Source organism: Monodelphis domestica, chromosome 1 (genome assembly GCF_027887165.1).
Source record: "Monodelphis domestica isolate mMonDom1 chromosome 1, mMonDom1.pri, whole genome shotgun sequence".
In the NCBI taxonomy this organism is placed as follows: Eukaryota; Metazoa; Chordata; class Mammalia; order Didelphimorphia; family Didelphidae; genus Monodelphis; species Monodelphis domestica.
In genome coordinates, this window is record NC_077227.1 from 515,603,439 (window position 1) to 515,617,261 (window position 13,823).

Sequence of the window (13,823 nt, forward strand, 5' to 3'; positions counted from 1 at the left end):
TGCGAGCTAGTGTACATGTGTGCATGCATGCATGGGAGGACTACACCGCCAGCACAGAGTCTGGGAATGAATTTTTCACGAGCTGCCTTCTCCCAGATAAAGAAAGCCCTGCTCAGCTTCAGGTGTCTTCTCCCAGAATCTTGTGGCTCCAGCAGCCCCTGCCACTGCTTCTGAGGAAGCCTGAGTCTTCTATTCTTTGTCTGTCAGGAGAGATGCCAGTGGGAACAAGGGGTAAACTGAAACGGGAAGGGGCGAGGAGAAGGCAGCACAGATTATTTCTGTGCCCAAAGAGGAAGTGCTAATGCCTGCGAAGAGAAGAACTGAGCTGAATCCAGTTCTCTTCATTGTGAAAAGCAGACATGTGGATGACAATGGGTTTACACAGGACTAAGCTGTCAGAAGTGTGCTTTCAGGGGAATCTCCTCATAGCTGTGCTCAGTGATGCTCAGGATACATAACGAGATCTCACACCCAGCCTTGGTGCTAATTCGAGGATCAATAGGCCTTAACAGACAGTTCCAGAGTATGTCAGACTTTACTCAGGAAGATTCATCACCTGTAACATCTCCTTCCATATTGGGCAATATGGAGATTTTATTCCAGGAGTCCCCAGCAAATAACTAAGGATCAAGAAGATGATCTCAAAGCCTTAGTTCTTACTCTTGGAAATTTGAGAGAAGAAATGGGTGGCCCAGTAGATAGAGCACTGGGCATCCAGCTTCTGATACTAGCTGGATGACTCTGGGCAAGTCACTTACCCCTGCATACCTTAGTTTTCTCATCTAGAGAAGGAAATAGCAAACCATTCCAGTATCTTTGCTAAGAACACTCCAAATGGGGTCACAAAAAGTCAGACATGACTGAAACAAATGAACAACAAAAATGAATGCTCAGTGAACTTACTTAGATAACATTTATTGGTGTCTTTTGATGTTTATTGATGTACATGTGTTAATTTTCCCACAGAATGTAAATTCCTAAAGGGAGGGGCTTTTTTACTTTGTTTGTCCCGATGTTGAGGATGCACTATGACCTATGTCTAGCCAGGAACCAGGAGTTCTACTCTGCACTGCAGACTGATTCAAGTGGCTTGTGGGTATAGGGACATGCATTCCAACTGTGGGAGTAATCCTTCATTACTGTGGAGTAAACAATCAATCCATATGTATTTGATCAACATGTTTAACAGTAGCTGTGTGATGGGCTGTGTTGTTTGAATGCCCCTATTTGTTCTTCAATCTCTCTACTACTGACACATTAGCTAGATGAGTTTCCCAGTATAATGCTTCTCTTCTTTAGAAAGTTGTATTGAATGATCTGTAATTCTAAATATTTCTATATATTTTAGATATGAGCCCCCAGCCAGAGAAAAATGCCTGTATTAGATCTCTCACTTCTCTAGGAATTGATCTTCCTCAATTACCTCCTCCCAATTGCATTCCCAACAAATACCTTTTCCTCCCTCCTTCCTTCCTTTCCTTCCTTCCTTCCTTCCTTCCTTCCTTCCTTCCTTCCTTCCTTCCTTCCTTCCTTCCTTCCTTCCTTCCTTCCTTCCTTCCTTCCTTCCTTCCTTCCTTCCTTCCTTCCTTCCTTATTTCCTTCCTTCCTTCCTTCCTTCCTTCCTTCCTTCCTTCCTTCCTTCCTTTCCTTCCTTCCTTCCTCTCTCCCTCTCTCTTCCTTCCTTCCACATAGAAGGTATTATGCTAGATGCTGTGGGATATGCCAATAAATTAATAATGTCTTGTCCTGCCCACCCCCAAAGGTTTAGGGTCCAGTAGAAAGAATGGAGAAAAACAATAACAGATGTACAAAGAATAGGAATGGACAGGTGGGAGCTGAGGGAGTCCATGGAAGGCTTCCTACATAGGGCACATTTAAGATAAGCCTTGAAAAAAAAATCTTGAATTTGACAACTAGGAAAAAAAAAACAGCAGCAAGAGCCCAGGCACAGGGGTGGGAAAGGCTGAGCCATACTCAGAAAACAGGGAATAGTCCAGTTTGCCTGGAAGAAAGGCTCATTGAAAAGAAAGAAATGGGCAGAAGGTTGGCAAGATAGGTCAGGATCAAAATGAGGAGGATCTTCCCACAGAGAAGTTGGGAGCTTTTTTCCTGTCCACCGTGAAGAATCCAAGCAAAAGATACACTATAACCAGGTGGTAGTAACTGATAGAGCTAATTGGGGCTTTGTCTCCAGGTGCCAAATTCAGAGGATGCTCCCCTTTCCTCTGACCCCTACCCAATACTTGTGATCTTTCTGCATATAGAAATAAAGAGTTAAGTATCTAGTTGACAAGAATAGTTAAAATAGGAACTTACCGGACCATAGATTGGGATGTTACCCGCCTCTCCAGTCTGAATCTTTCTTCTCTCACCCCTCTCCCCTTTATTCACTCTTGGGAAGGTGGTACTTCATTCCTTCATACTTTCATGGTATATATTTTGTATTTACTTATATTTGTGTCCATATTCCTTCTGATGGAATGTAAGCTTCTTAAAGAAGGAGTTTTTTTGGGGGTAGGAGTGAGTTTGTCTTTGTGTACCTCACACTGGCCTTGAAGTGGACATTGGCACAAGTAGTTACTAAACAAATGCTTGCTGTTTGTTTGACTCATGCCCATTTGCCCTCCAAACTTCTTTCCTTGATCCTCCCTCCCCTCCCAGTGGACATGAACTAGCTCCTTGGCCTTTCCCGAAGTGGCACTCATACTTACTTGTTTTCTTTTTTACTGTAGTGATTTGTGTACTTGTCTTAGCCTGTCGTCACTATCTTTATGTCTCCCTAAGAGGCTGCTTTGTACATCAAAGATGCTTAATAACTATTTGCTCAATTGAATAGAATTGTTTCAGGGAAGTCTCTTGTGGCTTCCACTAGTATCTTGCCTTTTATAGTCAATTATGTAGGGGGAATAGTCAGAGTAGCAATTTTCCTTTAGCCAATTTTTCAGTTTTACAGGAAACACATCATTTGGTCCTATTAGAGACAGGATCCAGGTTTGACGCGTTGTGGGCTCTTTAAAAGTCAAGTACCAAGGGGGCAGCTAGGTAGTTCAGTGGATTGAGAGTCAGGCTCAGAGATGGGAGGTCCTGGGTTCAAATCTGTCCTCAGATACTTCCTAGCTGTGTGACCCTGGGCAAGTCACTTAACCCCCACTGCTTAGCCCTTACCACTCTTCTGCCTTGGAACCAGTACACAGTGTTGATTCCAAGATGGAAGGTAAGAGTTTAAAAAAAAAAGTCAAGTATCAACTTGGGCATGAAATCTTTCCTGATCCCTCCTCAACTGTTAGTACCCTCACTTCCAAATTACCTTTATAAGAATAGTTAGCATTTATATAGCTCTTTAATATTGTATATATGTTATGTCAGTTGAACCTCACAACAACCTGTGGTGTGGGTACTATTTTACATATGAGTAAACCAAGGCTAAGAAAGCTTAAGTGATGTGCCTGGAAACAGTGCTAGTAAGTATACAATTCAGGATTTGAACTCAGGACTTCCTGAAACCAAGTCTAAGGCTCTCATCCATTGAGTCTCTTAGCTGCCTCTCACTGCCTTTGATTGTTATTAGTCAATAGAAGTTTATTAAATGCCTACTATATGCCAGGTACTCACACACACAAGAGTATACAAGATAGTCCCTGCCCTCAAGGAGCTTACAATCTATTGAAGAAAAGCAATGCAAAAGGAAGGCAAACATAAACTATTTTTAAAAAAACAGATAAAGAATTTCTTCCAAATTCTTTTTGTGCCACAAATATGGCTTTGATATCTTAAGTCTGGGAAACTAAAAACAGAAAGGAAATTATAGGCCAATTTATTTAATGAATATTGATGTAAACTTCTTAAATAAAACACTAACATGGAGATTGCATCATTATATCACAAAAATCATACACTATGACCATATAGAATTTATACTAGGAATGCAGGACTCGTTCAGTATTAAGAAAGATATAAACATAATTGACTATATTAATAACAAAAACAACAAAAATCAACTATATCAATAGATGCAGAAAAAGATTTTGACATAATATAACACCCATTCCTATTTAAAACACTAAAAATCATGGGACTAAATGGAGCCTTTCTTAAAAAAATAGTATCTATCTAGAAAAACAGGGCAGCTAGGTGGCACAATGAACAGAGTGCTGGCCCTTGGAGTCAGGAGGACTTGAGTTCAAATGTATCTTCAGATAACTTAGTTATGTGACCCTGGGCAAATCACTTAACTCTGTTTGTTCTCATTGGTAAAATGATCTTGAGAAGAAAATAGCAAAACAGTCCAAATTGGAAACTGAAGAGTCAGACATTACTAATTAACTAAACAACATCTATCTAAAACCTAGAGTAAGCATGATTTGTAACCGGATTAAACTTGAAGCCTTCCCAGTAAGATCAAGGGCAAAGCAAGGATGGACGTTATTACTATTATTATTTATTATCGTATTGGATATGCTAGCTATAGCAATAAGATAAGAAAAATAAAGCAAAGGAACAAAAATAGGCAATGAGGAAGCAAAGTTTTCTCCCTTTGCAGATGGCATAACGGTATACTGAGAGAACCCTGGGGAGTCAACTAAAAAAAAACTAAAATAATTGACAACTTCAGAAAAGTTGCAAAATATAGAATAACCCCACAGAAACCCGCAGCATTTCTGTATATTATGAATAATACCCAGCTGGAAGAGATAGAAAGAGAAATTCTATTTAAAATAACTGCTGACAATATGAAATACTTGTAATACCTGCCAATACAAATCAAAAAGTATATGAACACAATTACAAAACACTTTTCACACAAAGACAAATCTAAAGAGATATTAATTGCTCATAGATAGGATTAGTCAATATAATAAAAATGACAATTCTACCTAAGTTAATTCAGTGTCATGCCAATCAAACTATCTAAGAATTATAGAGCTAGGAAAAATAATAAAATTCATATGTAAGAACAAAAGGTCAAGAACAATCAAGGGAATCAGTGAAGACAAAATGTAAAGAAAGGTGATTTAGCAGTACCAAATTTCAAACTATATTACAAAACAATAATCATCAAAACAATTTCTGGCTAGGAAATAGTATTGGACCAGTGGAATAATTTAAGAACATAATACATAGTAGTAAATGATCATAGTAATCTAGTGTTTGGTAGATCCAAAGATACAAACTTTAGGGGTTAAGAACTCACAATTTGACAAAAGTTTCTGGGAAAACTAGAAAGCAATTTGGAAGAATTTAGTCAGAGACCAACCACTCATTCTGTATACCAAGATAAGGTCAAAATGGATAAATGATTTAGACATAAAGGATAACATATGCAAATTAGTGAAGCATGAAAAAATGTACCTGTTAGATCTTTGGATGAGGGAAGCATTTATGACCAAACAAGAGATAGAAAGGGTCATAGGAAGTAAAATGGGTAATTTTGATTATATAAAACTTAAAATTTTTTGCACAAATAAAATTAATGCAGCCAAAATTAGAAGGAAATCAGAAAACTGAGGAATAGAATTTATAGCAAGTTTTTCTGAGACCTCATAGAGCCAAATGTATAAGAATACAATCATTTTCCCAATTGATAAACCAAAGGTTATGAACGGGCAGTTTTCAGAAGATGAAATGAAAGTTATCAAGTCACATGAAAAAGTGCTCTTGAAATCACTATTGATTAAAGAAATACAGATTAAAATAATACTGAGATGCCATCTCATACTTTTCAGATTGACTGGTATGACAAAAAAGGAAAATGACAAATGCTTAGAGGGATCTGGAAAAATTGGAACACTAATGTACTGTTAGTGGAGTTGTGAATTAGTCCAACTATTCTATAGCACAATTTGGAACTATGCCCAAAACTGGGCAAACCCTTTGATACCCTGCATCCCAAAATGATCAAAGAAAAGAGAAAAGGACCTCTTTACACAAAAATATTTATAGCATCTCTTTTTTGTGCTGGCAGAGAATTAGAAATTGAGGGGATGCCCTTCAATTGCAGAATGGCTGAACCACTTGTAGTGTATAATTATAATGGAACACTATTGTATTATAAGAAAAGGTGAGCAGAATAGTTTCTGAAAAACTTGGAAAGACACATGACCTGATCAAAGTGAAGTGGGCAGAACCAGGAGAACACTGTACATAGTAAGAGCAAAAGTGTAATGAAGCTTAACTAAAAGATTTAACTACTCTGATTAAGACAATGATCTAAAACAATTCCAAAGGACACATGATGAAAATGCTATCCACTTCCAGAGAGAGAATTGATGATCTCTGAGTGCAAATTAAAGCATACTTTTTAAAAAGCCTTTTAAGCTGTTCTTGTTTTTGTGTTTGTTTTCTTTTACACATTGGCTAATGTTTTATATGACTCCACATGTAAAATTGATGTTATATTGCTTACCTTCTCAGGGGTGGGGGAAGGAAGGAAGAAGAGAGAATTTGAAACTCAAAACTTTTAAAATGAATGTTAAAATTTGTTTTACATGTAATTGGGAAACATTTAACAAAATAAATTAAAAATATTTTTTAAAAGGTGATATAAAAGACTTTTAAAAGAAACTCTTATTTTCTGTCTTACAATTAATTCTATGTATTGCTTCCAAGGCAGAAGAGAGGTAAGGGCTAGGTACAGGGGCTTAAGTGACTTTCCCAAGATCACACAATTAGGAAGTGTCTGGGGCCAGATTTTATAAAAGACTTAAAAAAATACAGCATCAAAGATGAAAAGGGCGAACTCACCTCCAACGAAGAGGAAATTAAGGCAATCATTAAAAACTACTTTGCCCAATTATACAGCATTAAATATACCAATCTAGGCAATATGGATGAATATTTACAAAAATATAAATTATCTAGACTAACAGAAGAAGAAACAGAATTCTTAAATAATCCCATATCAGAAAAAGAAATCCAACAGGCCATCAAAGGACTCCCTAAGAAAAAATCCCCAGGGCCTGAGGGATTCACAAGTGAATTCTATCAAACATTCAAAGAACAGCTAATCCCAATACTGTACAAACTATTTGACATAAGTAAAGAGAGAGTTCTACCAAATTCCTTTTATGACACAAACATGGTACTGATTCCAAAGCCAGGCAGGTGAAAAATGGAGAAAGAAAACTATAGACCAATCTCCCTAATGAATATAGATGCAAAAATTCTAAACAGGATACTAGCAAAAAGACTCCAGCAAGTGATCAGGAGGGTCATTCACCATGATCAAGTAGGATTTATACCAGGGATGCAGGGCTGGTTCAGTATTAGGAAAACCATTCACACAATTGACCATATCAACAAGCAAACCAACAAAAATCACATGATTATTTCAATAGACGCAGAAAAAAGCCTTTGATAAAATACAACACCCATTCCTATTAAAAACACTAGAAAGTATAGGAATAGAAGGGTCGTTCCTAAAAATAATAAACAATATATATATCTAAAACCATCGGCAAACATCATCTGCAATGGGGATAAATTAGATGCATTCCCAATAACATCAGGAGTGAAACAAGGATGCCCATTATCACCTCTATTATTTGACATTGTATTAGAAACACTAGCAATAGCAATTAGAGAAGAAAAAGAAATTGAAGGCATTAAAATAGGCAAAGAGGAGACCAAGTTATCACTCTTTGCGGATGATATGATGGTCTACTTATAGAATCCCAGAGAATCAACAAAGAAGCTAATCAAAACAATCAACAACTTTAGCAAAGTTGCAGGATACAAAATAAACCCACACAAGTTATCAGCATTCCTATACATTTCCAACACATCTCAGCAGCAAGAATTAGAAAGAGAAATCCCATTCAAAATCACCTTAGACAAAATAAAATACTTAGGAATCTATCTCCCGAGACAAACAAAGGAACTATATGAGCACAACTACAAAACACTCTCCACACAACTAAAACTAGACTTGAGCAATTGGCAAAACATTAACTGCTCATGGGTAGGACGAGCCAATATAATAAAAATGAACATCCTACCCAAACTGATCTATCTATTTAGTGCCATACCCATTGAACTTCCAAAAAAATTTTTTACTGAATTAGAAAAAAACATAACAAAGTTCATTTGGAAGGACAAAGGATCAAGGATATCCAGGGAAATAATGAAAAAAAACACACAAAGGAAGGGGGCCTTGCAGTCCCAGATCTCAAACTATACTATAAAGCAGCGATCATCAAAACAATTTGGTACTGGCTACGAGACAGAAAGGAGGAACCATGGAATAGACTGGGGGCAAGTGACCTCAGCAAGACAGTATATGATAAACCCAAAGATCCCAGCTTTTGGGACCAAAATCCACTATTTGATAAAAACTGCTAGGAAAATTCAAAGATGGTGTGGGAGAGATTAGGTTTGGATCAACATCTCACACCCTACACCAAGATAAATTCAAAATGGGTGAATGACTTGAACATAAAGAAGGAAACTATAAGTAAATTGGGTGAACACAGAATAGTATACATGTCAGACCTTTGGGAAGGGAAAGACTTTAAAACCAAGCAAGACTTAGAAAGAGTCATAAAATGTAAAATAAATAATTTTGATTACATCAAATTAAAAAGTTTTGTACAAGCAAAACGAATGTAACTAAAATCAGAAGGGAAGCAACAAATTGGGAAACAATCTTCATAATAAAAAACTCTGACAAAGGTTTAATTACTCAAATTTATAAAGAGCTAAATCAATTGAACAAAAAATCAAGCCATTCTCCAATTGATAAATGGGCAAGGGACATGAATAGGCAGTTTTCAGATAAAGAAATCAAAACTATTAATAAGCACATGAAAAAGTGTTCTAAATCTCTTATAAACAAAGAGATGCAAATCAAAACAACTCTGAGTTATCACCTCACACCCAGCAGACTGGCTAACATGACAGCAAAGGAAAGCAATGAATACTGGAGGGGATGTGGCAAAGTAGGGACATTAATTCATTGCTGGTGGAGTTGTGAATTGATCCAACCATTCTGGAGGGCAATTTGGAACTATGCCCAAAGGGCAATAAAAGACTGTCTGCCCTTTGATCCAGCCATACCACTGCTGGGTCTGTACCTCAAAGAGATAATAAAGAAAAAGACTTGTAAAAGAACATTCATAGCTGTGCTCTTTGTGGTGGCAAAAAATTGGAAAATGAGGGGATGCCCTTCAATTGGGGAATGGCTGAACAAATTGTGGTATATGTTGGTGATGGAATACTATTGTGCTAAAAGGAATTATAAAGTAGAGGAATTCCATGGAGACTGGAACGACCTCCAAGAAGTGTTGCAGAGCAAAAGGAGCAGAACCAGGAAAACATTATACACAGAGACTGATACATTGTGGTACAATCGAAGGTAATGGACTTCTCCACTAGTGTCAATGCAATGTCCCTGAACAATCTACAGGGATCTAAAAAACACTATCCACAAGCAGAGGATAAACTGTGGGAGTAGAAACACCGAGGAAAAGCAACTGCTTGACTACAGGGGGGAAGGGGATAAGACTGAGGAGAGACTCTAAATGAACACTCTAATGCAAATACCAACAACATGGAAATGGGTTCGAACCAAGAACACATGTGATAACCAGTGGAATCGTGCGTCGTGCAAGTGATTATTACAGACCCAGAAAAATTAGAACAAATTAGAAAAAGAGAATCAATATTATCAAGGAGGAAATTTTAAAGATTCCAGTCACTGGTGGAATTGATGATATCTGTCTCAAGTACTTTGCTGAGTCTATTACTACAGCAGCAGAAACTTTAGAAAGGATTCTTAAATGAATTGCTAAATTATTTGGAGCAACCATTTTGTCTATCCTCACTAATCTGGAAGGTGAAGAAAGTTTTGAGGCTTCAATGTTTGCAGGCAGAAGAGATAGTAAAAGAAAGAATTTGTGATGATGAGCTAAGTTTGATCAGAAACACTAAAGCTGGACATCTGCCTCAATTATCTTACATGGAGTAAATAACTTTGTGTTTAATGAGATGGAGCACTCTTTATATGATGCTCTTTGTGTGGCTCAGAGAGTCCTGGGGTCAAAGTCAATGGGGCCAGGCAGTGTTTTAGAAACAGCTCTTTCCATTTATCTAGAGTGCTATGCAACCAGCATGGGATCATGGGAACAACTTGCTATTATTGCATGATATGCCAGATCTCTTCTCATTATTCCCAACACATTGGCAATTAATGCTGCCCAAGACTCTACAGATTTGGTTGCCAAGTTAAGAGCTTCTCATAATAAGGCGCAAGTTAACCCAGAATTCAAGGAGCTAAAATGGATTAGTCTTGACTTAATCAATGGTAAACCTCAAGACAACAGGCAGAAGTGCATTTGACACTTGCATTTGAACCTACCAGGATTAAAGTTAAGCCTTGGAGATATGCAATAGAAGCTGCAATTACCATCTTTTGAATTGATGACCTCATTAAGTTACATCTACAAAGTAAAGATGATAAAAGAGGAGGAAGTCACAAAGATGCAGTTCACTTTGGAGCTATTGAAGACTAATCTTATTTTCTGTATTTATAACAGTGTTACTGATTAGTTTCCTCCTGTATCATTTTGTCTTGAACTAAGAATATGACATAAAAATATAACAACCTGTCATGTTAACTTGATATTTGTAAGGGAAATCAAAGAGAAAATAAAACATCTTTTCTCTGCAAAAAGAAAAGAAAAGAAATCAATATCACTTTATCAGAGGAAATGAAATTAAAGAAGCATTAAGAGGTACAGGTAGTTCAAAGGATAGAAAACCAGGTCCAGAGATGAGATATCCTCTGTTCAAATCTGAACTCATATTCTTCCTAGCTGTGTGACCCTGAACAAGTCACTTAGCCCCCTAAACATAGTTCTTACCACTATCTTGCCCTTAGTACCAATTCTAAAAAAGAAAGTAAGGGTTTAAAAAAAGCATTAATATTTTCTTCACCACTAAACCTTATGGACTATGGGACTTTTCCAGCTGACTTGAAGCTGAAACTTTCCTTATGTGTTGTCCCACCATTAGAATGTGAACTCCTGGAACTGGGAAAGGAGATGAGGTCTGTCTTATATTCCTGTCAGTATCCCAGAACTTATCACCATGCTTTGCACATAAGTGATTTATTGATTGATTCAATTGAAATATCCAGGCCTTCTTTGATTACATTAATTGGGGTATGAGTATAGAAATCCCCACCCTTACATAAGGAAATACACTTTAAAATTTAGAACTACCCAAAAGGGGAATGAGTCACTGGGAGAGGTGGTGAGTTCCTCCGGCCTGTAGATATTCAAGCACAGGTTAGATAATCATGTGACACGGATTTGGTATTGGGAAATGCCTATCTGTGGGCTGCTAGGTGGTGCAGAAGACTCATCTTCCCAACTTCAGTTCTGGACACAGACACTAACTGTGACCCTGGGCAAGTCACTTCACTCTGTTTGCCTCAGTTTCCTCTTCTGTCAAATGAGTTGGAGAAAGAAATGACAAACCATTCCAGTATATTTGCTGAGAAAACTCCAAATGGTGTCAAGAAGAGTTGGACACAACCAAACAGCAACACTGAAACATCATCAATGGCTATCCAGGTTTGAGTTGGACGTCATACAAATATAAATAAAATTTTGTGATTCCAGCAGATACCCAGGGGCCTTGGGAAAATAGATCACTACCAGATAGTTCTCAGTTTGCAGCCTTCATTGTCTAAGGTGAAGAGATATTCCCAAAAAAAATCTCTAATGGATCCCTGGAGATTAATTTTCTAAGGAAGCCTTTCTAATTTGTTTGGATTTCCAAATGCTGACCCAAGACATAGCTCTGCTAATTTCCTTCCTCTACTCACCTTTACTCATTTGTGTATTTGGATGTATTGTGTATTGGATGATGAGATGAACTGGCTCAAAGAATCTTAATTAGAAGGAACTTCATGAGGCATCTAATTCAGCCTATCCCCGAATAAGAATACCCACTATAATATGACCAACAAGTGGTCATCCAGCTTTTGCTTGAGGCTTCCAGTGAGAGGGAATCCTCTACTTCCCCAGACATCCCTTTTCACTTCTGGATGCTAATCAGTAGGAAGGTTTTCCTTACATTGAGCCTAAATCTGTTTCTCGGGAACTCCCACCAATTACTTCTTCTTCCTACCTTCTTGTTCTTACCCTCTAGGGTCCAGAGTTATTGTTATTTTGGGAGGAGAAAAATATAAATAGCTATGTACAAACCAGTCATATATAGGACAAATAGGACAAAACCAAGAGAGGGAAGGCACTAGAATCAAGAGGAACTGGGAAAGGAGCATGTGTGCAAATTCAGACCTGATATCTGGAAAAACTTCCCAAGAATAAGGATTATGGAATCATAGATGGAAGAAACCATAAAGGACATTGGGTCCAATTCCTTCATTTTACAGATGAGGAAACTTAGATTCAAAGAAGATAAATTAATTGTGTGGGGTTCCATATGTAACTAGGAAATAATTGAGGATTTGAGCCTGGACTTTCTTGATTCCAGGTCTAGAGTCTTATCTGTTGTTGTTATTGTTCAATCATTTTCAGTTGTATCTGACTCTTCCTGACCTCATTTGGGATCTTTAGGGCAAAGATACTGGGCTGATTTGCTATTTCCTTCTCCAGCTCATTTTACAGATGAAGAACAGAGGCAAACAGGGTTAGGTGACTTACCCAGGATCACACAGCTAGTAAGTGTCTGAGGCTAGATATAGACTCAGGAAGATGAGCTTTCCTGATTTCCAGATCAGCACTCTTCTCACTACGCCTCCTAGCTGCCCAAATGAGTCTTATCTAGTATACCACTTTATGCAGCTGTATTTCTCTTTTGGGTTTGTTTCATTCAGAAATCATCCTCTGATTGTTCCCAGCCCAATTTCATGGTTGTGATGTTTGAGAAATAATCTGTTGGATAGTTGCTATGTAGAAACTTGAACTTTTCTTCATTATCATCACCACTGTTAGCAATTCATATTTAGGGGCACCCACTGTGAGCAGAATACAATACTAGGGAGTTAATACTGGAATTAATAAAAGATATTCATGGAACTCACATTCCAAGACAGATAGTAGACCTGTACATTTTTATGCAAGGAGCATATAAGTAAACATACAAGAAGCAACATGTTGAAATGCAAAAAAAATAAAATAAAATGAATGTGCATGCTTTCACATATTTTGCTTATTTTAAAAAGCTTTGTGGAACCTTCTCAACACCCCAATCTCCACCCTCCACAATCTTTTATGTAGTAGTTTAAAGGGGTACAAGTTATGGAAAACAATAGAGAAACTGACAAATAGTCAAAGGATATTAACAAGCAATTTTCAGATGAAGAAATCAAAATCATCAATAATCATATGAAAACCCATTGATCAACCAAAAAACTTTTTTTACTGAATTAGAAAAAACCATAACAAAGTTCATTTGGAAGAACAAAAGATCAAGGATATCCAGAGAAATAATTTTTAAAATTGCAAAAGAAGACTGCCTTGCAGTACCAGATCTCAAATTATTCTATAAAGCAGTGGTCATCAAAACAATTTGGTACTGGCTAAGAGACAGAAAGGAGGATTAGTGGAATAGACTTGGGGTAAGTGACCTCAGCAAGACAATCTATGATAAGCCCAAATATCCCAGCTTTTGGGACCAAAATCTATTATTTGATAAAAACTGCTGGGAAAATTGGAAGACAGTATGGGAGAGATTAGGTTTGGATCAACATCTCACATCCTACACCAAGATAAACTCAAAATGAGTGAATGACTTGAATATAAAGAAGGAAACTATAAGCAAATTAGGAGAACACAGAATAGTATACTTGTCAGATCTTT

General features: G+C 37.3%; 1 pseudogene; it reads left to right on the forward strand.

Annotated features, from left to right (window-relative positions):
• The first annotated feature begins 23 nt into the window (after positions 1-23).
• On the forward strand, positions 24-10,505 carry LOC100618480 (T-complex protein 1 subunit alpha-like; annotated as a pseudogene).
• The last annotated feature ends 3,318 nt before the right edge of the window (positions 10,506-13,823 follow it).